We start from the raw sequence: 23459 nt of genomic DNA on the forward strand, positions 1-23459 counted from the left end.
TTTACTACTATTGTTTTATGGGCTCACTTTGTACGCTTGTATGAGCTATGATCTGCACTGTGTGTGATACTTCATTTATCTGTTAAATGCTTCCGTACCATTATGATTCATGTCTCTACAGTGCCTGTACACCCAAATGTTATATTTTCCTACAATAAAAACGTTTGAAAACATAAAAGAACTAGTGCAGAAGTTTGAACATGCAGGACAAACAGCAGTTGGGCCGTTGTCGGCTTGGGTCCCGCCATTAGTAGGAACGGGGGAAGGACCCGCGTCCGGCGTAGGTGCAGAGGCACCAGCGGTTTCAGGGGCCGTCACGGTGCCAGCCAAGGAAGTGGAGGGTACGGTCGGTACACAGGGAACAGGCAAGACGGATGTGGCCAGTGAACCTGTGGTGAGGCAGGATATAATTAGGATAGCGGATGCAGCAAAATGTGAAGTCTATGTGTGTTACGAAGGGCCGTTAGGAGCGCATCTGAAACAGGAAGTTAGGGAGAAGCTGTGGAAAGGTGAGTATGTGGAGATTTTTTCTCTACTACCATTGGAAAAATTCAATTTAGACAGAGTGAAGCCGGACGATTCCAAAAAGGAGGACGAAGAAAAAAGAAGATATAGGTTAGTCCCACGTACATTTGCCAATTGGCTGCAGGCGTTCGCCATTATGGCGAGTGTCATTGGGAAAAAGCAACCCGAACATTGTTTGGCACTGTTTTGCTATCAGGATTCCATTGGGGAAGCTTATAGAGTTTATGGTGGGACTGCGTGGCTGAGGTATGATGAGCAGTTCCGTCAACGGAGGGTGGTGCGGAAGGAGCTACGATGGGACCACAAAGATATAAGCTTGTGGATGCGCCTAATGACGACTGCGCGGGCACAGAACCAGTTTTTTCCGGGGGGGGGGGGTGCGGTGGACCTTCGGCACAGGGACAGTTGGCCAGAAACAAAAAAGGGGTGTGCTGGCAATACAACTCAGGGACATGCAAGTTCGGGGGTGCATGTAGGTTCAAGCATGAGTTTTCAGGGTGCAGTGGAGCCCATCCAGCATCCAGATGCTTCAAGCAAGGCAAGGGTTGCTCAGGGGAAGCTGGACACAAGAGGGAGGACCCCGGGTGAGAGTGGAAAAGATGCGGCATTTTCTCGGTAGGTATCCGGATAGGAAAGCGGCACATTTATTGGAAGAAGGTTTCTCTGTAGGTTTCCGAATACCCTGTTCATTGGCGGTAGTTCCCCCCATTTCCCCCAACCTCCGGTCCGCTTTGCAACATCCAGATGTGGTTTTCGAGAAACTGCGTAAGGAGGTTGCAATGGGGAGGATGGTGGGTCCATTTACGTCGGCACCTTTGGCTGATCTGGTGGTGTCACCACTGGGGGTAGTGCCTAAGAAGGAACACAATAAATTCAGGCTCATCCATCACCTGTCCTTTCCAAAGGGGGGGTCGGTTAATGATGCCATAGAACAGGAGGCGTGCTCAGTGACATATACGTCATTTGATGGGGCGGTAGGTTGGGTGCGCCGGTACGGGAAAGGGGCCCTGTTGGCTAAGGTCGATATAGAATCGGCTTTTAGACTGTTACCAGTACACCCTGAAAGTTTCCGGTTGCTGGGATGTCATTGGGACGATGAGTTTTACGTCAACCAGTGCCTACCGATGGGTTGCTCTATATTGTGTGCAATATTTGAGCAGTTCAGCTCTTTTGTAGAATGGGTGGTAAGGGATGTGTCGGGTGTGAATTCCATAATTCACTACCTGGATGATTTTCTCTGTATAGGACCGGCGGATTCCAGGACCTGCGCGGTGCTCTTGGCAACGCTGGAACAGATAGCGGACAGGTTTGGCATTCTGTTGGCGCCTGAAAAAACTGAGGGACCTTGTACGGTCATCACGTTCCTAGGCATTGTCTTGGATTCAGAGGCAATGGAATGCAGGTTACCGGAAGCGAAGTTGGCAGACCTGAAAACAGAGATTGCAGGGCTGCTTGGATTGCGTAAAGTGCAATTGCGTTTATTGCAATCAGTGTTGGGCAAGCTTAACTTTGCATGTCGTATCTTACCTATGGGGAGGGTGTTCAGTCGCCGTCTGGCAGCGAGTACGGGGGGGCATTAAGTCCCCAAGACATTTTGTATGCTTGGTCAAGTCACATAGGGATGACCTGAGGGTATGGCATACCTTTTTGGAGTCATTCAATGGCCGAGCTTTATGGATGTCAGGGCCAGTTAGTAATTTTGACCTGGAACTCTTCACGGACGCAGCGGGGTCTTCAGGTTTTGGAGCCTTCTTCCAGGGACAATGGAGCGCAGGCCCTTGGCCACAGTCATGGATAGCAGCGGGCTTCACGAAGAATTTGGTGCTGTTGGAATTATTTCCAGTAGTGCTTGCGGTGGAGTTGTGGGGAGTATCATTCAGGGATCTGAAGGTGCGTTTCCATGGTGACAATTTGGGGGTGGTGCAGGTAATCAATAGGAACACGGCGTCCTCTCTGCCGGTTATTAGATTACTTCAACATTTGGTTTTAAGATGCTTACAACTGAATGTTTCTATTCATGCTGTCCACCTTCCAGGAGTGGAGAATGTGATAGCTGATGCATTATCTCGCTTCCAGTGGGACAGGTTCCGAGAGTTGGCACCGGAATCGGAGCAGCAAGGGGTGCCTTGTCCCGAGTGGTTGTGGGGGATAGCGTTGGAATCATCACGGGATGGATAAAGCGGTTGGTAAGTGCGTCCACGTGGTCAGCATACATGAAGGTTTGGAAGGAGTGGTTGGCGTTTGTGCAAGAGGTGGGTGAGGAGCCGACTGGGCAGGCAGGGCGGTTACTCATTTTATACTACGTCGCCGGAAAAATGGAGGAGGGGGCGTCTGCATCTGTAGTGAATGCGCACCTGGCAGGTTTAGCTTTCTTGTTTAAATTACAAGGGCGGCCTGATTTCACAAAGGATTTCTGGGTAAGGCAGGCCGTAAAAGGTTACAGGCGATCGGTGGTTCGGAAGGATACCAGGAGGCCTGTGACCTTTGAGATTCTACGGGGTATTGTAGCAAGGCTGGGGGAAGTGTGTTCATCTGAATTTGAGATAAAATTGTTCAAAGTTGCCTTTTTGTTGGCGTTTTTTGGGGCTTTTAGAATCGGGGAACTGGTCAGCCCTTCAAAGAAAGTACAGGGGGGACTTGGGAGTCATGAGGTGGAGTGCAGTAGGGGAAGGGTGTCCTTGTGGTTGAAAAAATCAAAAATGGATCAGGCGGGCAGAGGGAGGTTGGTACAGGTGTTTCCAATTACGGGTTCGCCTTTATGCCCGATGGAAGCGGTAAGGGTTTTCTTGAGGGTTCGCCCGGTGAGGCTGGGCGCGTTTCTGGTACATGAGGATGGAACGCCATTGTCGCGTTTTCAGTTTGGGGCTATATTTAAAAAATGCTTGGAGAAGTTGGGATTGGATTGCAAAGCATTTTCATCCCACTCATTCAGGATAGGAGCAGCCACGGAAGCAGCGAGGCAAGGGATGGATATGGAGGCAGTAAAACGGATTGGGCGGTGGGAGTTGAACAGGTTCAGGTCTTATGTTAGGCCCCACCTGGTGGTAGGTTTGTGAGGTAATAATGTGGGCAGGACTCTTCAGTCTGCCCAGGTTGGTGTTTTTTTGAATATGATGGTCATGTTGTGGTGTTTGTTGTTTTCTTCTTTTAATTTCAGGTTCGGCTGCAGGGATGGTCTGGATCATGGGCCATTCTTATGTGTGCTGGGGGGCACTGAGAGGGGACGTAAGGTACGATAGTAGGCAGTTGGGTTTTGACAGGAAGGAAGCCTACATAAAATGGTTAGGGGTCCCGGGAATGTTATGGGGCCGGCTGGTCCCTGAGGTGCAGCGTTAGGCAGCTAGGGACAGACTGCCTGATGTGTTAATATTGCTTGTTGGCGGCAACGATTTGGGGATCAGGTCCATGATAGACATTACATGAGACATCAAGCTGGATGTCGGCCGTTTGATGGAGGAATTTCCTGATATGGTCGTTGTGTGGTCAGATATGGTGGCGCGTATGACATGGAGGATGGTCAGGTCAGTGGAGTGTATTAATAGAGCCAGGAGGAAGATCAATAGAGAGGTGAGCAAATTCATGGTGCGGAAGAGGGTTTGGCGATACGTCATCTAGAGTTGGAGTTTGAGACCTGGAGATATTTGAGGAAGGATGGGGTACATTTAAACGAGGTAGGCATAGACATGTGGGTTTTGGGCCTTCAAGATGGTATACAAAGAGCACTTCGGGTGTGGAGGGGCATCCAAGTATAAGGTGATTACTCTTGGTTGCTGTAGCGGACGTTGGTCTGTGCAGGGAAAGAAGATATCAGAAGGATGAGATCGGGACTATCGTTGGATGGGTCCTGATGGTGGTTCCCGGTTAACGGAGGTTAGCTGGGAAGTGATAATGGGGGCACTGCGGCCAGTGGTAGTCTCTGAGCCAGCTTGTCGGCTTGAGGCAGGGATAATACATTTGAGAGGGACTGCAGTGCAAGAAGGTTATTAACACAGAGGTTTATGAATTTCCTGCTCAGACCAACGTTAGATTTCATAGGGTTTATAACAGATATGTTTTTCTACTTATACGTTTTATATGTTTGATACTTGAGTCATTATATTTGTTAAATAAAAGTAGGCTGCTACGGCCTTTGTTACCCCAAGAGCACGGTGTGGTCTTGGTTAATGAATAAGGTTATAAGTGGGGTAATAAGTTTTTGGGGAGTTAAACACATCTGTTATACAACAGTCATGAAAACTGTATCATTAGCAGTAATCAGCATGGATTCATGAAGAATCGTTCTTGCCAATCCTTCTATGAGGAGGTGAGCTGCCATCTGAATAAAGGAAGGCCCGTAGATGTGGTATATCTGGATTTTGCAAAAGCATTTGACACAGTTCCCCATAAATGTTTACTGTACAAAGTAAGGTTGGTTGACATGAACTGTAGGGTGAGTACATGGATTTGAAAACTTGCCACAAGGGCGAGTTCAGAGGGTAGTGATAAATGGGGAGAATTCGGAATGTTCAGGGGTGGAATGTGGGGTCCCCCGGGGTTTTGTCCTGGGACCAATCCTATTTAATTTGTTCATAAAAGACCAGGAGGATGGGCTAAACAGTTCAATCTCTGTATTTGCGGATGATACTAAGCTAAGCAGGGCAATAACGTCTCCGCAGGATATGGAAACCTTGCAAGTAGATCTGAACAAATTAACGGGGTGGGCAACTACATGGCAAATGAGGTTTAATGTGGAAAAATGTAAAATAATGCATTTGAGTGCCAAAAATATGAATGCAATCTACTCACTGGGTGGAAAACCTCTGGGGGAATCAAGGATGGAAAAGGACCTGGGGGTCCTAGTAGATGATAGGCTCAGCAATGGCATGCAATGCCAAGCTGCTGCTAACAAAGCAAACAGAATATTGGCATGCATTAAAAAGGGGATTAACTCAAGAGATAAAGCGTTAATTCTCCCACTCTACAAGACGCTGGTCTGGCCTCACCTGGAGTATGCTGTCCAGTTCTGGGCACCAGTCCTCAGGAAGGATGTGCTGGAAATGGAGCAAGTACAGAGAAGGGCAACAAAACTAATAAAGGGACTGGAGGATCTCAGTTATAAGGAAAGGTTACAAGCACTGAACTTATTCTCTCTGGAGAAGAGATGCTTGAGAGGGGATATGATTTCAATTTACAAATACCATACTGGTGACCCCACAATAGAGTTAAAACTTTAGTTTAATAAGACACGTGGCCACTCATTGAAATTAGAAGAAAAGAGGTTTAACCTTAAACTGCATAGAGGGTTCTTTACTGTAAGAGCGGCAAGGATGTGGAATTCCCTTCCACAGGCGGTGGTTTCAGCGGGGAGCATCGATAGTTTAAAAAAACTATTAGATAAGCACCTTAACAACCACAACATACAGGGTTATACAATGTAATACTGACATAAAATCACACACATAGGTTGGACTTGATGGACGTGTGTCTTTTTTCAACCTCACCTACTATGTAACTATGTATCTATGTAATATGTTCAAATGTTTTAAATAGCCTTGTAGGATTTAAATGTCATTTTTGTATGTGTGCGCTGTAATCTATTTTGGTTCTGTTTGCAGTCTTATGCCCTGTACACACGGTTGGATTTTCCGACGGAAAATGTGTGATAGGGCCTTGTTGTCGGAAATTCCGACCGTGTGTGGGCTCCATCACACATTTTCCATCGGAATTTCCAACACACAAAGTTTGAGAGCAGGCTATAAAATTTTCCGACAACAAAATCCGTTGTCGGAAATTCCGATCGTGTGTACACAAATCCGACGCACAAAGTGCCACGCATGCTCAGAATAAATTAAGAGACGAAAGCTATTGGCTACTGCCCCGTTTATAGACCCGACGTACGTGTTTTACGTCACCACGTTCAGAACAATCGGATTTTCTGACAACTTTGTGTGACCGTGTGTATGCAAGACAAGTTTGAGCCAACATCCGTCGGAAAAAATCAATGGATTTTGTTGTCGGAATGTCCGATCAATGTCCGACCGTGTGTACGGGGCATTATAGCAGCACCATCTTCTATGTAAATGCATTTTTAGGGTGTGCCCCCTAAGTCTGTTGCTTGCATATCTCAAGGGTCCTGACCCGATCCCTTGGACCGTTGCACCCCATTCCCCTTCATTACCTCTTATTAATGTACACCTGTGTTAAAGGAGGAGTCCTTATAGTTCTCCCATAAAGAGGAGTTTGTCTCCCATGGTTGAGATACAGGACCTTTCATTCTATGGATAGTGTAGGACCTACTGATAATGGGGTACTTTGACGCAGTAGTGAGCTTAGCACTATATGGCCATGTCGTGTACACAAATCCTCATATTTTTGAATATGTTCAGGTGTTTTAAATAGCCTCGCAGGATTTGAATGTAATTTTTGTATGTGTGCGCTGTAATCTATTTTGTTCTCTTTGCGGTCTTATAGCAGCACCATCTTGAATGTAAACACATTTTTAGGGTGTCCCCCCAAGTCTGTTGTTTGTATATTGTAAGGGTCTTGACCAGATCCCTTGGGCCGGAGCACCCCATCCCCCCTTCATTACCTTTTATTAGTGTCCACCTGTGTTATAGGAGGAGTCCTTATAGTTCTCCCATAAAGAGGAGTTTGTCTCCCATGGTTGAGATGCAGGACATTTCATTCAATTAATACTGAGAATGGGTTTTTTGACGCAGTAGTGGGTTAGCACTATGTGGCCATATGGTGTAACAAAATCCCCATATTTTTGAATATGTTCAGGTATTTTAAATAGCCTTGCAGGATTTAAATGTCATTTTTGTATGTGTGCGCTGTAATCTATTTTGTTTTGCACACTGATGCTCTCACTGATGTAAAACCAGCTTTACTATAATAAATAGAAACTGATTGCTGCTGTCACAAATTTAAACCATAAGTTTTAGACATGTGCACACTGAAATATTTTGTTTCGGAATTTCGTTTTCGTCCAAAAAATTAATTTATTTAGTTACTCCCGAAATTAGTTTTTATTTATTTAGTTTTTCGTTAAAAATTGCATTCGTCTGAAAATCCAAATTAAGGTCGAATCTGACATTGAAGGCTTATGGTGTCTGTCGAATGTTCAAAGAAGATTCGACGGAGCAGCTAAACTGTACGACGCCGTATAGTTTACCTGCTCCGTCGAATCTTCTTAGCACTTTCAACAGACACCATAAGCCAAAGTACGTGTGTACTTAGTTCTAGCTATTTTACTGCTCCTCCTCTTTGGTTACAATCAGCCAATAGCATTCATCATCATCATTATTTTTATTTATCTCTTCTCCCCTACGTCGAATCTTTTCTCCCCTACGTCAAATCTTTTCTCTCTATGTCGAATCTTTTCTCTCTATGTAGAATAATCTTGGACTAATAGAGTTAAGGTTAGGCACATTCGACCACAGGTTTGATGGACACAGATTGTTATTGTCATCATCATGTCGAATCTCCTATCCATATCGAACTGTTGTAGCAACAAAAACGAAAATAAAGCATTTGTTTATGTCGGATCTTTCGTTTTCCAGATCCTGCACTTTCGTTATCGTTTGTTAAAACGATAACGAAAATACCTGAAATTCGGACGAAAATGCATTCGGACGAAAACGAATGCACATGTCTAATAAATTTAACCTTAAATGTAAAGACCTGGGGCAGAGGAAGTTACATTTCGTTTTGATGGGCTCTGACTGATAACATCATCCAATGCAGAGCACGGCAGAGGAAGTTGTCGGAAATTCCGATTGTCAAGAACGCGGTGACGTACAACACGTACGATGAGCCGAGAAAAATGAAGTTCAATAGCCAGTGTGGCTCTTCTGCTTGATTCCAAGCATGCGTGGAATTTTGTGCGTCGGAATTGTGTACACACTATTGGAATTTCCGACAACAGATTTTGTTGTCGGAAAATTTGAGATCCAAATATCAAATTTTGTTTGTCGGAAATTCCGATGGAAAATGTCCGATGGAGCCTACATACGGTCGGAATTTCTGACAACAAGCTCCCATTGAACATTTGTTGTCGGAAACTCTGACCGTGTGTAAGCGGCATTAGTGTTCCTTTGCCTTGACTGCTTTTTACATGTGATAGCAGTGATCAGCTGAGCTGTCTATCACTACAATCACTGCAGGTCTGCTCTCACAGGAAGCCTGAATGGGATACAGCCTAGCTAAAAAGGAATATAGCCATCCAGTAGACTGACAGTCTAAGCTATCACTACAATCAATAGTGGGTCTGTGCTGATGAAGGTTGAGGACCGGGATCATTATGCTAAGGTACAAAAATATTTTTGCTAGTACACACCAGATTTTATGCTGTATGTTCCCTATTCCACATAGCCTCATTCCATACTGTATACTGTACATTCTCTATTCTGCACTGCCTCACTCCATATGCAATGCTCTACATTGCTATTCCACACCGCCTCATTCCCTTGCTTTTCATGCTTTACGTGTCTCCCCTGGCAAGTTGAGGGCATGTGTCCTGGTATGGTTCCGGAGGGGGGGAATGCTTGTTCCCCACTATCCTGGCCAGCCAGGCTGCAAGCTAGGATTAAGGATATGGTATGGATTTTGCAATTGTTGTTTCATTTTTGCTGTAGGATATGCTATAGCGAAAATTACATTTGCAATGAAAAAAATACAGCTGTGCTCATAAGTTTACATACCCTGGCAGAATTTATGATTTCTTGGCCATTTTTCAGAGAATATGAATGATAACACAAAAACATTTCTTCCACTCGTGGTTTGGCTGAAGGCATTTATTATCAATCATCTGTGTTTATTCTTTTTAAATCATAATGACAACAGAAATGACCCAAATGACCCCGATCAAAAGTTTACATACCCTGGTGATTTTGGCCTGATAACATGCACACAAGTTGACACAAAGGGGTTTGAATGGCTATTAAAGGTAATTTTAATCCTCACCTGTGATCTGTTTGTTTGTAATTAGTGTGTGTGTATAAAAGGTCATTGAGTTTCTGGACTCCTGACAGACCCTTGCATCTTTTATCCAGTGCTGCTCTGACGTTTCTGGATTCTGAGTCATGGGGAAAGCAAAAGAATTGTCAAAGGATCTGCGGGAAAACGTAGTTGAACTGTATAAAACAGGGAAGGGATATAAAAAGATATCCAAGAAACTGACAATGCCAATCAGCAGTGTTCAAACTCTAATCAAGAAGTGGAAAATGAGTAGTTCTGTTGAAACCAAACCACGATCAGGTAGTCCAACTAAAATTTCAGCCACAACTGCCAGGAAAATTGTTCAGAATGCAAAGAAAAACCCACAAATAACTTCAAGTGAAATACAGGACTCTCTGAAAACATGTGGTGTGGCTGTTCCAAAATGCACAATAAGGAGGCGCATGAAGAAAGATGGGCTGCATAGTCGAGTCGCCAGAAGAAAGCCATTACTACACAAATGCCACAAAGTATCCCGCTTACAATATGCCAAACAGCACAGAGACAAGCCTCAAACCTTCTGGCACAAAGTCATTTTTGAGTGATGAGACCAAAATTTAGCTTTTTGGCCACAACCATAAACGCTACATTTGGAGAGGAGTCAGCAAGCCCTATGATGAAAGGTACACCATTCCTACTGTGAAACACAGAGGTGTATCACTGAGGTTTTGGGGATGTGTGAGCTACAAAGGCACAGGAAATGTGGTCAAAATTGATGACAAGATGAATGCAGTATGTTATCAAAAAATACTGGAGGAACATTTCCATTCATCGGCCAGGAAGCTGAGCATGGGGTGTACTTGGACATTCCAATATGACAAAAAAATAAAACACAAGGCCAAGTTGACCTGTCATTGGCTACAGCAGAATAAAGTGAAGGTTCTGGAGTGGCCATCTCAATCTCCTGACATCAATATCATTGAGCCACTCTGGGGAGATCTCAAACGTGCAGTTCATGCAAGAAAGCCCAAGAATTTGCAGGAACTGGTGGCTTTTTGCCAAGAGGAATGGGCAGCTTTACCATCTGAGCAGTGCCATCTTTAATAAGGATTGGACCCTGGGCAAACATTTTCTTGGGCCCCTCCATGCAATCATTCCCGCTCACTGACTAGCTGCTAGAGGTTAGAGCACACATTATGGCTCACTGATTATTTGCTAGAGGTTACAGCACATGACTTCTGCTTGTTGATTGGTTGCTAGATATTACTGTACATCAATACTGCTCACTGATTGGTTGCTAGAGGTTACTGAACATCCTTACCACTCACCAATTAGTTGCTAGACGTTACTGCACATTATTACTGCTTACTAATTGGTTGCTAGAGATTACTGAAAATCCTTTACTGCTCAATGATTGGTTGCAAGAGGTTAGTGCACATCATAGTTACATAGTTACATAGTTACATAGTAGGTGAGGTTGAAAAAAGACACAAGTCCATCAAGTCCAACCTATGTGTGTGATTATGTGTCAGTATTACATTACATATCCCTGTATATTGCGGTCATTCAGGTGATTATCTAATAGTTTCTTGAAGCTATCAATGCTCCCCGCTGAGACCACCGCCTGTGGAAGGGAATTCCACATCCTTGCCGCTCTTACAGTAAAGAACCCTCTACGTAGTTTAAGGTTAAACCTCTTTTCTTCTAATTGTAATGAGTGGCCACGAGTCTTATTAAACTCTCTTCTGCGAAAAAGTTTTATCCCTATTGTGGGGTCACCAGTACAGTATTTGTAAATTGAAATCATATCCCCTCTCAAGCGTCTCTTCTCCAGAGAGAATAAGTTCAGTGCTCGCAACCTTTCCTCATAACTAAGATCCTCCAGACCCTTTATTAGCTTTGTTGCCCTTCTTTGTACTCGCTCCATTTCCAGTACGTCCCTCCTGAGGACTGGTGCCCAGAACTGGACAGCATACTCCAGGTGCGGGCGGACCAGAGTCTTGTAGAGCGGGAGAATTATCATTTTATCCCTGCAGTTGATCCCCCTTTTAATGCATGCCAATATTCTGTTTGCTTTATTAGCAGCAGCTTGGCATTGCATGCCATTGCTGAGCCTATCATCCACTAGGACCCCCAAGTCCTTTTCCATCCTAGATTCCCCCAGAGGTTCTCCCCCCAGTGTATAGATTGCATTCATATTTTTGCCACCCAAATGCATTATTTTACATTTTTCTACATTGAACCTCATTTGCCATGTAGTCGCCCACCCCATTAATTTGTTCAGGTCTTTTTGCAAGATTTCCACATCCTGCGGAGAAGTTATTGCCCTGCTTAGCTTAGTATCGTCTGCAAATACAGAGATTGAACTGTTTATCCCATCCTCCAGGTCGTTTATGAACAAATTAAATAGGATTGGTCAAAGCACAGAACCCTGGGGAACCCCACTACCCACCCCTGACCATTCTGAGTACTCCCCATTTATCACCACCCTCTGAACACGCCCTTGTAGCCAGTTTTCAATCCATGTACTCACCCTATGGTCCATGCCAACGCACCTTATTTTGTACAGTAAACGTTTATGGGGAACTGTGTCAAATGCTTTTGCAAAATCCAGATACACCACGTCTACGGGCCTTCCTTTATCTAGATGGCAACTCACCTCCTCATAGAAGGTTAATAGATTGGTTTGGCAAGAACGATTCTTCATGAATCCATGCTGATTACTGCTAATGATATCATTCTTATTACTAAAATCTTGTATATAGTCCCTTATCATCCCCTCCAAGAGTTTACATACTATTGATGTTAGGCTAACTGGTCTGTAATTCCCAGGGATGTTTTTTGGGCCCTTTTTAAATATTGGTGCTACATTGGCTTTTCTCCAATCAGCTGGTACCATTCCAGTCAATAGACTGTCTGTAAAAATTAGGAACAACGGTCTGGCAATCACCTGACTGAGTTCCCTAAGTACCCTCGGATGCAAGCCATCTGGTCCCGGTGATTTATTAATGTTAAGTTTCTCAAGTCTAATTTTAATTCCGTCCTCTGTTAACCATGTAGGTGCTTCCTGTGTTGTGTCATGAGGATAAACACTGCAGTTTTGGTTACTGAAGCCCCCCGATTCACTCGTGAAGACTGAGGAGAAGAATAAATTCAATACCTTTGCCATCTCCCCATCCTTTGTAACCAGATGTCCTTCCTCATTCTTTATGGGGCCAATATGGTCTGTCCTCCCTTTTTTACTGTTTACATACTTAAAGAATTTCTTGGGATTTTTTTTGCTCTCCTCCGCTATGTGTCTTTCATGTTCCATCTTAGCCATCCTAATTGCACCCTTACATTTCTTATTGCATTCTTTATAAATTCTGAATGCTGTGGATGATACCTCAACCTTGTATTTTTTGAAGGCCTTCTCCTTTGCTTTTATATGCATTTTTACATTGGAGTTAAGCCATCCAGGATGTTTGTTCGCTCTTTTAAATTTATTACCCAATGGGATACATTGGCTAATGCCCTTATTTAATATGCTCTTAAAGCAAACCCATCTCTCCTCCGTATTCTTTGTTCCTAATATTTTATCCCAATTTATGCCTTTTAGCAAGGTTTGTAGTTTAGGGAAGTTGGCTCTTTTGAAATTCAGTGTCTTTGTGTTCCCTTCATGTCTCCTATTTGTGTGATTTATACTGAAATTAATTGACCTGTGATCGCTGTTACCTAAATTGCCCCGTATTTCCACATCTGTTATCAGGTCTGTATTGTTGGTAATCAGTAGATCTAGTAGTGTTTTATTTCTAGTTGGTGCGTCTACCATCTGACCCATAAAATTGTCCTGCAAGACACTAAGGAACTGGCGAGCCTTAAATGAATGCGCGGTTCCCTCCGCCCAGTCTATGTCTGGATAATTAAAATCCCCCATTATGATAACACTTCCCATCCTTGCTGCTAATCCAATTTGTGATAGGAGATCCGTCTCCACTTCCTCCCTCAGGTTAGGGGGCCTATAGCATACTCCCAGTATTATTTTCCCCTTAGCTTCATCCCTTTGGAGCTCTACCCATAAAGATTCCACCTCCTCCCTAGCCCCCTCAGTGATGTCATCTCTCACATTCACTTGTACATTATTCTTGATATATAGGCATACCCCTCCCCCTTTTTTACCCTCTCTAACCTTGCGGTATAGGGTATACCCTTGAATGTTTGCCAGCCAATCATGAGAGCTGTTGAACCAGGTCTCTGAAATTCCCACAAAATCCAAATCCTCCTTGTACAACAGTATCTCTAGTTCACCCATCTTGTCCACCAGGCTCCTGGCATTGGTGAACATGCCACATAGTTTAGACCGGTCGCATATTGTCCTCGTATTGGGTGTTTCAAGATTGCAACTTGGACTTGCTACTATACTCACCTTGTGTTTTTGTGCTTTGGTTAACCTACCACTAATGCCCCCAATACTACCCTCTGGAATATCTTCCGCGCTGGCTATCACTGTCTCTGGACCCTCCCCCCCATCGCCTAGTTTAAAAACCCCTCTAACTTTTTGGCCATCTTCATTCCCAGCAGATCTGCACCCTCCTCATTTAGGTGCAGTCCGTCCCTTCTATAGTACCGGTTACCGACTGAGAAGTCGGCCCAGTCCTCCAGGAACCCAAACCCCTCCTTACTACACCAGCTCTTCAGCCACTTGTTTACTTCCCTAATCTCCCTCTGCCTCTCTGGTGTGGCTCGATGTACCGGTAGTATTCCTGAGAACACTACCTTGGAGGCCCTTTTCCTCAATTTAGCTCCTAAGTCCCTAAAATCGTTCTTTAGGACACTCCATCTGCCTCTGACTTTGTCATTGGTGCCAACGTGCACCATGACAGTCGGGTCTTCCCCAGCCCCTCCCAGTAATCTGTCCACAAGATCCGTGATGTGCCGAACCCGAGCGCCCGGTAGACAACATACTGTTCGGCGCTTCAGGTCTTGGTTACAGATTGCCCTCTCTGTCCTTCTAAGAACTGAGTCCCCTACCACCAGAATCTGTCTTTCCTTTCCCTTTGCTGCCCCCCCACTCTCACTGGAGGAGTTCTTCCCCTGGCAGCTAGGAGAGTCCCTCATCTCCAGCAGTGCTGGTCCCTGACTGGTTACACCAATGTCACTCAATGGAGCGTACTTATTGGGATGCTCCAGTCCTGGATCGGCCTCCCTGGCACTTCCCCCTCTACCCTTCCTGACTGTCACCCATCTACTCTTTCCTAGTGCCTGCACCTCTTTGTCTCCACCCGCCTCTGTGCTGGCCCCTGCCGGCACCTGCCGTGTACGTTCCTGGCTCACCTTTAGTATGGAGGGACTTCTCAGTGCTGACAGTTGCTTCCCCAGATTCAGAACCTGGGCTTCCAGGGAAACAATGTGCTTACATTTTGCACAGCAGTATTCGCCCTCGATCGGATGATCAAGGAACGCATACATGCGGCAAGATGTACAAAGAGTCGCCTCTCCACACCCGCCGGGCATCGTACCTATTAAATTTAGTGAGGATTTGGGGATTTTACCCTGTCCAAATTACCTAACAACTAGCTTCCTGGCACTAATACTCAAGACAATACACAGGTACACGACAAGACAATACACAGGTACACAATACACAAGTACTAACAATCCACACACACTACTCACACTACACAGGTACTATGACCCCTGTTATAACCTCCTGTTTTAAACACTTGTTTTTAACTCCCACTTAATCCAGCTCCACTTACACCAAGCTCCACAGCTTCAAACTGAGCACGCTCAGACTGAGTCCTACAACAAGTTAAATAGGCACCTGTGAGCAATTAACCACACCCCTTAATTGATAGACTGATGAAACAAGAAAAAAAAAAAAAAAAAAAAAAAGCTATTTAAAAAGTGACAGCAAAAGGCAAATTAAAAACTAAAAGGAAAAGTCCCCAAAATGCAACCCAGCAAACACCAACAGACAGCAAACACACACCAACAGACAGCAAACACACACCAACAGACAGCAAACACCAACAGACAGCAAACACCAACAGACAGCAAACACCAACAGACAGCAAGACTTGTATACTCTAACACTTGTTTTTAACTCCCACTTAATCCAGCTCCACTTACACCAAGCTCCACAGCTTCAAACTGAGCACACTCAGACTGAGTCCTACAACAAGTTAAATAGGCACCTGTGAGCAATTAACCACACCCCTTAATTGATAGACTGATGAAACAAGAAAAAAAAAAAGCTATTTAAAAAGTGACAGCAAAAGGCAAATTAAAAACTAAAAGGAAAAGTCCCCAAAATGCAACCCAGCAAACACCAACAGACAGCAAACACACACCAACAGACAGCAAACACACACCAACAGACAGCAAACACCAACAGACAGCAAACACCAACAGACAGCAAACACCAACAGACAGCAAGACTTGTATACTCTAACACTTGTTTTTAACTCCCACTTAATCCAGCTCCACTTACACCAAGCTCCACAGCTTCAAACTGAGCTTACTGCTCACTAATTGGTTGCTAAAGGTTACAGCACATCATCTCCTCAATGCCTGCCCACCATGGACTGGGGAGGTGAGGGGACCGATCAGTAGAGAGAAAACTCCAATGTAACTGGGATTCACATTCACCAATAATGTAACCGGGGTTTACACTGACCACTAATGTAATGGGGATTTACACTGACCACCAATGTAATAGGAGTATTCACAGGAACCACTAATGTAAGGAGGGATTTACACTGACCACCAATGTAAGGGGGGCATTCACACTGGCCACTAGTGTGAAGGAAAAGAGTGTACACCAAGCCCCAATGTAATGATTAGATTTACACTGACCACTAATGTAAATGAGACATTGAGCCTGAATTCACATTTGTGTGTGTTGGGAACGCATGCAAAATCGCTTTTCTGACACCACAGAAACATGCTGCCCTTTAGCAGATACACAGCAGTGCCATTAATCGTTAATGACACCCTCACTCATCTGCTGAGATGTGTGTATTCACTTGCACCAAAATTCAGGGTGCTGTGGCACCATGTTATTTTGAAAAAGGGTTCCACCTCCGATTTGCTTACCTTTGCAGAACAGGCTGATATTAGGCTTAATGATCACAGTTGTAGGCAGGACTTTCAAGCATTCCCCTTTACCTTCCCGGTGGGCAGCATTCAGCAGAAATGATGGTGGATATGACCTCAGGGGGGCATGATATACATATGAATGCTGACTCTATTTACATCTCAATGCAGCCATTCCATGGCTATGTACACATTAATGCTGGATATTTACATGTAAACACAGGGTCTGCAGGTGAGTCATCTGTAAACAACAATAGGAAGAGCTGAGCAGCATTAGTAACAACTTCACGCTGAGATATTGGGACACAGTACGGGACTAAAATTTCAAGGGACAAGGGAATTTGAACTGGGATAGTTGGCAAGTATGAGGCAAGTGCTTTGGTCCCCACAACAATGATGGGGCCCAGGGCAGATGCCCCTTTTGCCCTGCCTTAAAGACGGCCCTGCATCTGAGAAGATAAAGAGCCTTATCCACAAATACCACAAAAGACTTCAAGCTGTCATTGATGTCAAAGGGGGTGATACACGGTATTAAGAACTGGGATATGTAAACTTTTGATCAGGGTCATTTGGATAGTTTCTGTTGTCATTATGATTTAAAAAGAGAACACAGTTGATTGATAATAAATGGTTTCAGCCAAACACTAACCATGAGTGAAAGAAAAGTTTTTGTGTTATCATTCATATTCTCTGAAAAATGGCCAAGAAATCATAAATTCTGCTAGGGTATGTAAACTTCTGAGCACAACTGTATATAGTTTGAATTGCTGGCAAATGACATCCATTGACAGCACGCAAATCCCTCCAGACTTCCCCAAAATACATAGCAGACCCTTTAAGAGGGGTCACTGTGTGTGTTTTTTTTTGTTTTCAACATAGAAGCTGTACAAGTCATTTGCTGGTAATTTTTGAAACTTTTTTTTCTGTGTAAATGTCATTACTGTTGAAGTATTTTCTGTACAGCACAGAGATGTGCCCTCCAAAAACAGGATTAGGGTCCCCCTCCTCTAGGCATGTTATTGAAAGGAATAGGGCATTTTTATTAATTTTTTTACTTTGAGGGTTTTTAGAAGAATCACTTCTGGACAAATTTAATTTTTTATTTTTTTGCTCTTGTACACGCCCCCCAGGGCAGTGCCCATCCCACATGCTATTTTTAACATCCTCTTGGCTATAAGCCCAGAATTAATTTCAGTGAAGTTTGGGTTTCGGCATTTGAACCCTGCCAGGTTTGTATTGCTGTCGGTCCCCCTATAGGAGTGATTTACCATTTCTTTTTGTGGAGGTAAATTGGGTATATGACACTTCAGGAGGCAATGCCCTTAGTTTGTAATAATGTACATTTGATTAGTCAGTCTTTAGGTAAAAACCATGTTGAACCACGGTAAGGGGGTGATTTAAAAAGAGGCAGCCATCCTCAGAGTGTGTCCAGCAACTCTGCAAAACATATAAAAGAAACGGGGGGGGGGGGGGGGTGAGGCACCTCTAAGTGTAGTATTAAAACAGTATCATTCATTGCACAAGATAAAAAACATCTACAAGATATAAGTTGTAATCATAAGTATGTAGTCCTGGCAGTTCTACTGCGTTCTACTGCGTCCCACAGGCTCCTTGCACGATCCAGGTAGCTGGGAGAGATTCTGGTGTGATGTTGTGCTGAATAGCTGTACATTCAGGAAAACCAGGAAGTAGTCAGCTCCATCATTACTCCCACTTATATCTTGTAAGTGTTTTTAATCTTCTGCAATAAATGATACTGTTTTAATACTACGCTTAGAGGCACCTCCCCTCCCCCTTTCTTTTACCATTTCTTTTTGGACCTATTTACCATTATCACTTAACCGCTTGCTGACTAGTGTACAACGATATATATGTCGGTACAATGGCACGGCTGCGCAAATGGGCGTACAGGTACGTCCCCTTTAAGAATCAGCATTGTGGGGCGCCGCCGCGTGCTCCATGACCATGCCCGCGGGACCCGCGGACTCAATGTCTGGTGGTGTTGCGCGATCATGTCACTGAGCTGCATAACAGGGGGATGCCTTTGTAAACAAGGCATTTCCCCGTTCTGCCTAGTGACAAGACAGAGATCTAGTGCTCCCTGTCCTCGGGAGCAGTGATCGCTGTCATGTCCTAGATAGCCCCCCCACAGTTAGAATCACTCCCTAGGACACACTTAACCCCTTGATCACCACCTAGTGTTTAACCCCTTCCCTGCCAGTGTCATTTATGCAGTAATCAGTGCATTTTTATAGCACTGATCGCTGTATAAATGACAATGGTCCCAAAATAGTGTCAAAATTATCCGATGTGTCCTCAATAATGTCGCAGTCATGATAAAAATCGCAGATTGCCGCCATTACTAATAAAAAAAAAATAATAAAAATGCTATAAATCCATCCCTTATTTTGTAGACGCTAAAACTTTAGCGCAAACCATTTTATATAAGCTTATTGTGATTATTTTTTTTTTTACCAAAAATATGTAGAAGAATACATATTGGCCCAAACTGAGGAAAAAATTAGTTTTTTTATATATCTTTTTGGCGATATTTATTATAGCAAAAAGTAAAAAATATTGCTTTTTTTTTCGAAATTGTCGCTCTTTTTTTGTTTATAACGCAAAAAATAAAAACCAAAGAGGTGATCGAATAAAATCAAAAGAAAGCTCTATTTATGGGAAACAAAGGACGTCAATTTTGTTTGGGTGCAACGTTGCACGACCGCGCAATTGTCAGTTAAAGCGACACAGTGCCGTATCACAAAAAGTGCCCTGGTCAGGAAGGGGGTAAAATCCTCCGGAGCTGGAAAAAGTGGTTAAAGTTAATTTAAGCAATTGTTTTGAAGGGGGGATGACAAACAAACCTGGCCCCCTCATGACCCCCAAGCCACCCACTCCCCCATCACTAGATCACCGATTCGCTCACCCGCCAACCCCACACTTACCCCATCCAGGTCCCAGCTTCGGTGGCTTCCCTCCTGCATCTCCCCCCCAGGTCCCAGTAGTCACTTCTCCTCCTGGCCAATTGGGTCTTAGGATTCCCGGCCAATCGGGTCTTAGGACCCGCTTCCTGATTGCCTGGGAGGAGAAGCAGGAAGACATTAGCTAATATTAATTCGCTAATGTTACACAAGTGGATGGGCTCAGGGTGCAGAAGATAATTAGAGCTTCAGACTCTAATCATGTGCTTAAAAAAGAATCTCCCATTGAAATCAATGCTTCCGGCACCCTGCATGGAGATTAGGGGCTGGGCACATGGATTAGGGGGACGGTGTCCCTCCGCTCCTTATGACTGACTGCTACTGTGTTTAAGTATTTAAGGGGGTTCAAGTTTTTAAACCCCTTCAGTTGTTCGTGCAATTTTTTCACATCCACAATTTACTACAGGGTGCACAGCACGCAGCAACCTGTCTATTTATTCTGCTCTGGGTACCCAAGGCTGAACCCTTCCCCCCATAAAATAAAAAGTATCTACCATCCTGCACACTGCTACATTTTACTAAAATTTATTTTTGTATGCACAGAAACATGAAGCATGCGAAAGCATGCTAAATACACTGTGACACTCTTCTTTTCTGCTGTGAAGGCATTAACACTTCATAATGTCCTGGTGTAGAAGTGATTCAAAGCCCTGCCCCTCACCACTACACATTGTCCCAGTAAGTGTATGAACTATGGTTCCTGCCAAGAGCCGAGAGTAGGACAGCCAACACATGTATTTTAGAGAGATACCTCTGAGTAACCCCTGCACCCACACACCTGCAGTTCTGAATTTTCCACCTCTGTTTAGAGGTACTCAAACAAAACATGAATATGAGAATCCAAATATCAGACTTTGGTTTTAGTGTTCTGCTTATTAGCCTACTGATCTTTGGTCTTTTGAAGAGTAACTTATGGAAAATATGGCCCTAACACCAAAATACTAACATACTAAATACTAATACTAAAATTTGTAAATAAATCATATCTGAGGAATTACATTTCCTTTTTATTTTGCAGTACTGTAGTCATTTTTAAAAAATTAAAAAAATGCCTACTAATAAATTGGATGTTTTATACCTCTTTGATTTTTAAAATGTTAAATAATAGTATCCAACATGTAATCATAAGGGCATATCACTAAAATCGAAGAAGCAATATGCAGGCATTATTGAAGCATTATTAAAGTATCTTTGTGCAGACTTTTGAGAAAATTAGTGAGCCAATCACACAGGCAGGAAATGACCATTATAGGGGTTTTCCACATACCAGTGGTGTACGGAATGCCTCCAGGTTGCCATTTTTGATTGAATTTTACAGAAAATTACAGTGCTGCAGATTTAAAAGGAAAGCTAATTTTTAACCACTTCAGCCCCGGAAGGATTTACCCCCTTCCTGACCAAGCCATTTTTTACGATATAGCACTGCATCGCATTAACTGACAATTGTGCGGTCCTGCGACGTTGTACCCAAACAAAATTTATGTCCTATTTTTCCCACAAATAGAGTTTTCTTTTGCTGGTATTTGATCACATCTGTGCTTTTTTGTTTTGCACAATAAACACAAGAAGCGTGACAATTTTGAAAAAAACACAATACTTTTTGCTATAATAAATATCCCAAAATTATAAAATAAAAATAAAAAATTGCACTAAGCGTATATTGATTGGTTTGCACAAAAGTTATAGCGTCTACAAAATAGGGGATAAATTTATGGCATTTTTTTTTACTAGTAATGGCGGCGATCTGTGATTGTTATCAGAACAGTGAATATATAAAAATGCACTGATTACTATATTAATGTCACTGGCAGGAAAGGGGTTACCACTAGGAGGCGATCAAGGGGTTAAATGTGTTCCCTTACTGTGTGTTCTAACTGTAGGGGATGGGACTGATTTGGGGGGAAGACTGATCGTTGTTCCTATATACTAGGAACGCATGATCTGTCTCCTCTCCCCTGAAAGGACGTGGATTTGTGTGTTTACACACACAAATCCCTGTTCTCGCTCTGTCAGGAGTGATTGCGGGTGTGTGGTGGAGATCGTGCCGCTGGGAGCGCTCATCGGCTCCTTAGGGACATGGCGGGTGTGCGCACGCACCTCCTGCGGCGAGCGGGCACCCCTATACTCCTTAAAGCGCCTGCCGTACAGCTATGGCGATTTGTGCAGGAGTGCCAGTCTGCCGCCTTCAATCGCTTGAGGCGTCTTGAAGAGCCGACGTACAGCTACGATGGCTCGCGCAGGGGAGCCAACCTGCCACGGTATAAATGCGGCGGCTGGTCCTGAAGCGGTTAAGGGGGCATGCCCCCTGCCAACCCTTCTGTTGGGGATTGGTCAGGGCCCTCAGAATACTCCAGCTAGCTCCTCCTAGACTCCTCCTAACTGCTTCTGGAACCTTCTCTAAGTTTCCGGCAAGCAGGGAGGTGTTGCCAGAGAAGCTACTGCTGAGTCATCTAACCTACCTGAGTCACTCACCCGACCCAGAAAAATAACACACAGGGTTGGCTACCATCCAAGCCTGAAAATTTACCTACACTAACACAAACATCCTACTCGAGCACTCTAGTAATGCTAGGTGGTGCCACAACAATAAATTACAATATGGCTTGTACCGCAATTGTGTATGCTACAGTATATTTTTTTTTTACTTGCTATTTTTTCCTCACAAAAGTGGAGTTACTCTTTAACCACTTCAGCCCCAGAAGATTTTACCCTTTTCCTGACCAGAGCACTTTTTACAATTTGGCACTGCGTCGCTTTAACTGACAATTGCGCAGTCGTGTAACGTTGTACCCTAACAAAATTTGTGTCCTTTTTTCCCCACAAATAGAGCTTTCTTTTGGTGGTATTTGATCACCTTTATTTTTTGTGCTATAAACAAAAAGGAGCAACAATTTTTTTTTAAAAAACAATATTTTTAACTTTTTGCTATAATAAATATCCCCAAATTTAAAAAAAAAACAAACAAACACATTTCTTCATCAGTTTAGGCCAATATATATTCTTCTGCATATTTTTGGTAAAAAAAAATGCAGTAAGCGTATATTAATTGGTTTGCGCAAAAGTTATAGCGTCTACAAACTATGGAAAGATTTATGGCATTTTTATGCATTTTAATTATTTATTTATTTTTTACTAGTAATGGTGGTGATCTGCGATTTTTTGCGGTATTGTGACGGACAGATCGGACACTTTTGACAAATATTTGGGACCTTTGACATTCATACAGCGATCAGTGCTATAAATATAATCATTGATTACCCTGTAAATGTCACTGGTAGGGGGCGATCAAGGGGTTAAATATGTGTTGCCTAGATGTGTTCTAACTGTATGGGGATAGGACTGACTAGGAGAGGAGACATATTGTTGTCCTACTTAGTAGGAACAAACGATATGTCTCCTCTCCCTTGACAGAACAGGGATTTGTGTGTTTACACACAAAAATCCCCATGCTGGCTCTCATGCACGCGATTGCACGTGGCCGGTGATGATCACGCCAACCACATGCATCGGGTCCTCCGTCGTGCAGTGGGTGCACGCCTTCTGGCGGCTCTTAAAGGCGAAGACGTACCCATACAGAGTTTCACCCAGGAGAGCCATTCTGCAGCAGTATATCTACATGAACCGGTCGGGAACTGGTTAAAGCAACCATTTTATTTATTCGTTTTGGCATTTTACACAGTGCACATGCTGTATGCTCACATTAGTTCCTGCCCTCAAGGAGCTTACAACCCATCTAACACAGCCCTCAAATTTTCAACTCACCTACTCACATTTTACGAGTGATAATTGATGGCTGGCGAGCGTGGGCTGCCCGGGGAGGGGGGTGAGCACCGCCAGCAGGCGGGGTTGAAAAGGAGCCATTCTCCCAGTGATCGCCAAGGGGAAGAGAGAAGAGAGAGCCGGCTGGATCATCTCTTCTCTCGCTGTCACTACATCGCTGTCACTACAGGCTGAATTGTT

This window comes from Aquarana catesbeiana, linkage group LG06 (assembly GCF_042186555.1).
Source record: "Aquarana catesbeiana isolate 2022-GZ linkage group LG06, ASM4218655v1, whole genome shotgun sequence".
NCBI classification, from domain to species: domain Eukaryota; kingdom Metazoa; phylum Chordata; class Amphibia; order Anura; family Ranidae; genus Aquarana; species Aquarana catesbeiana.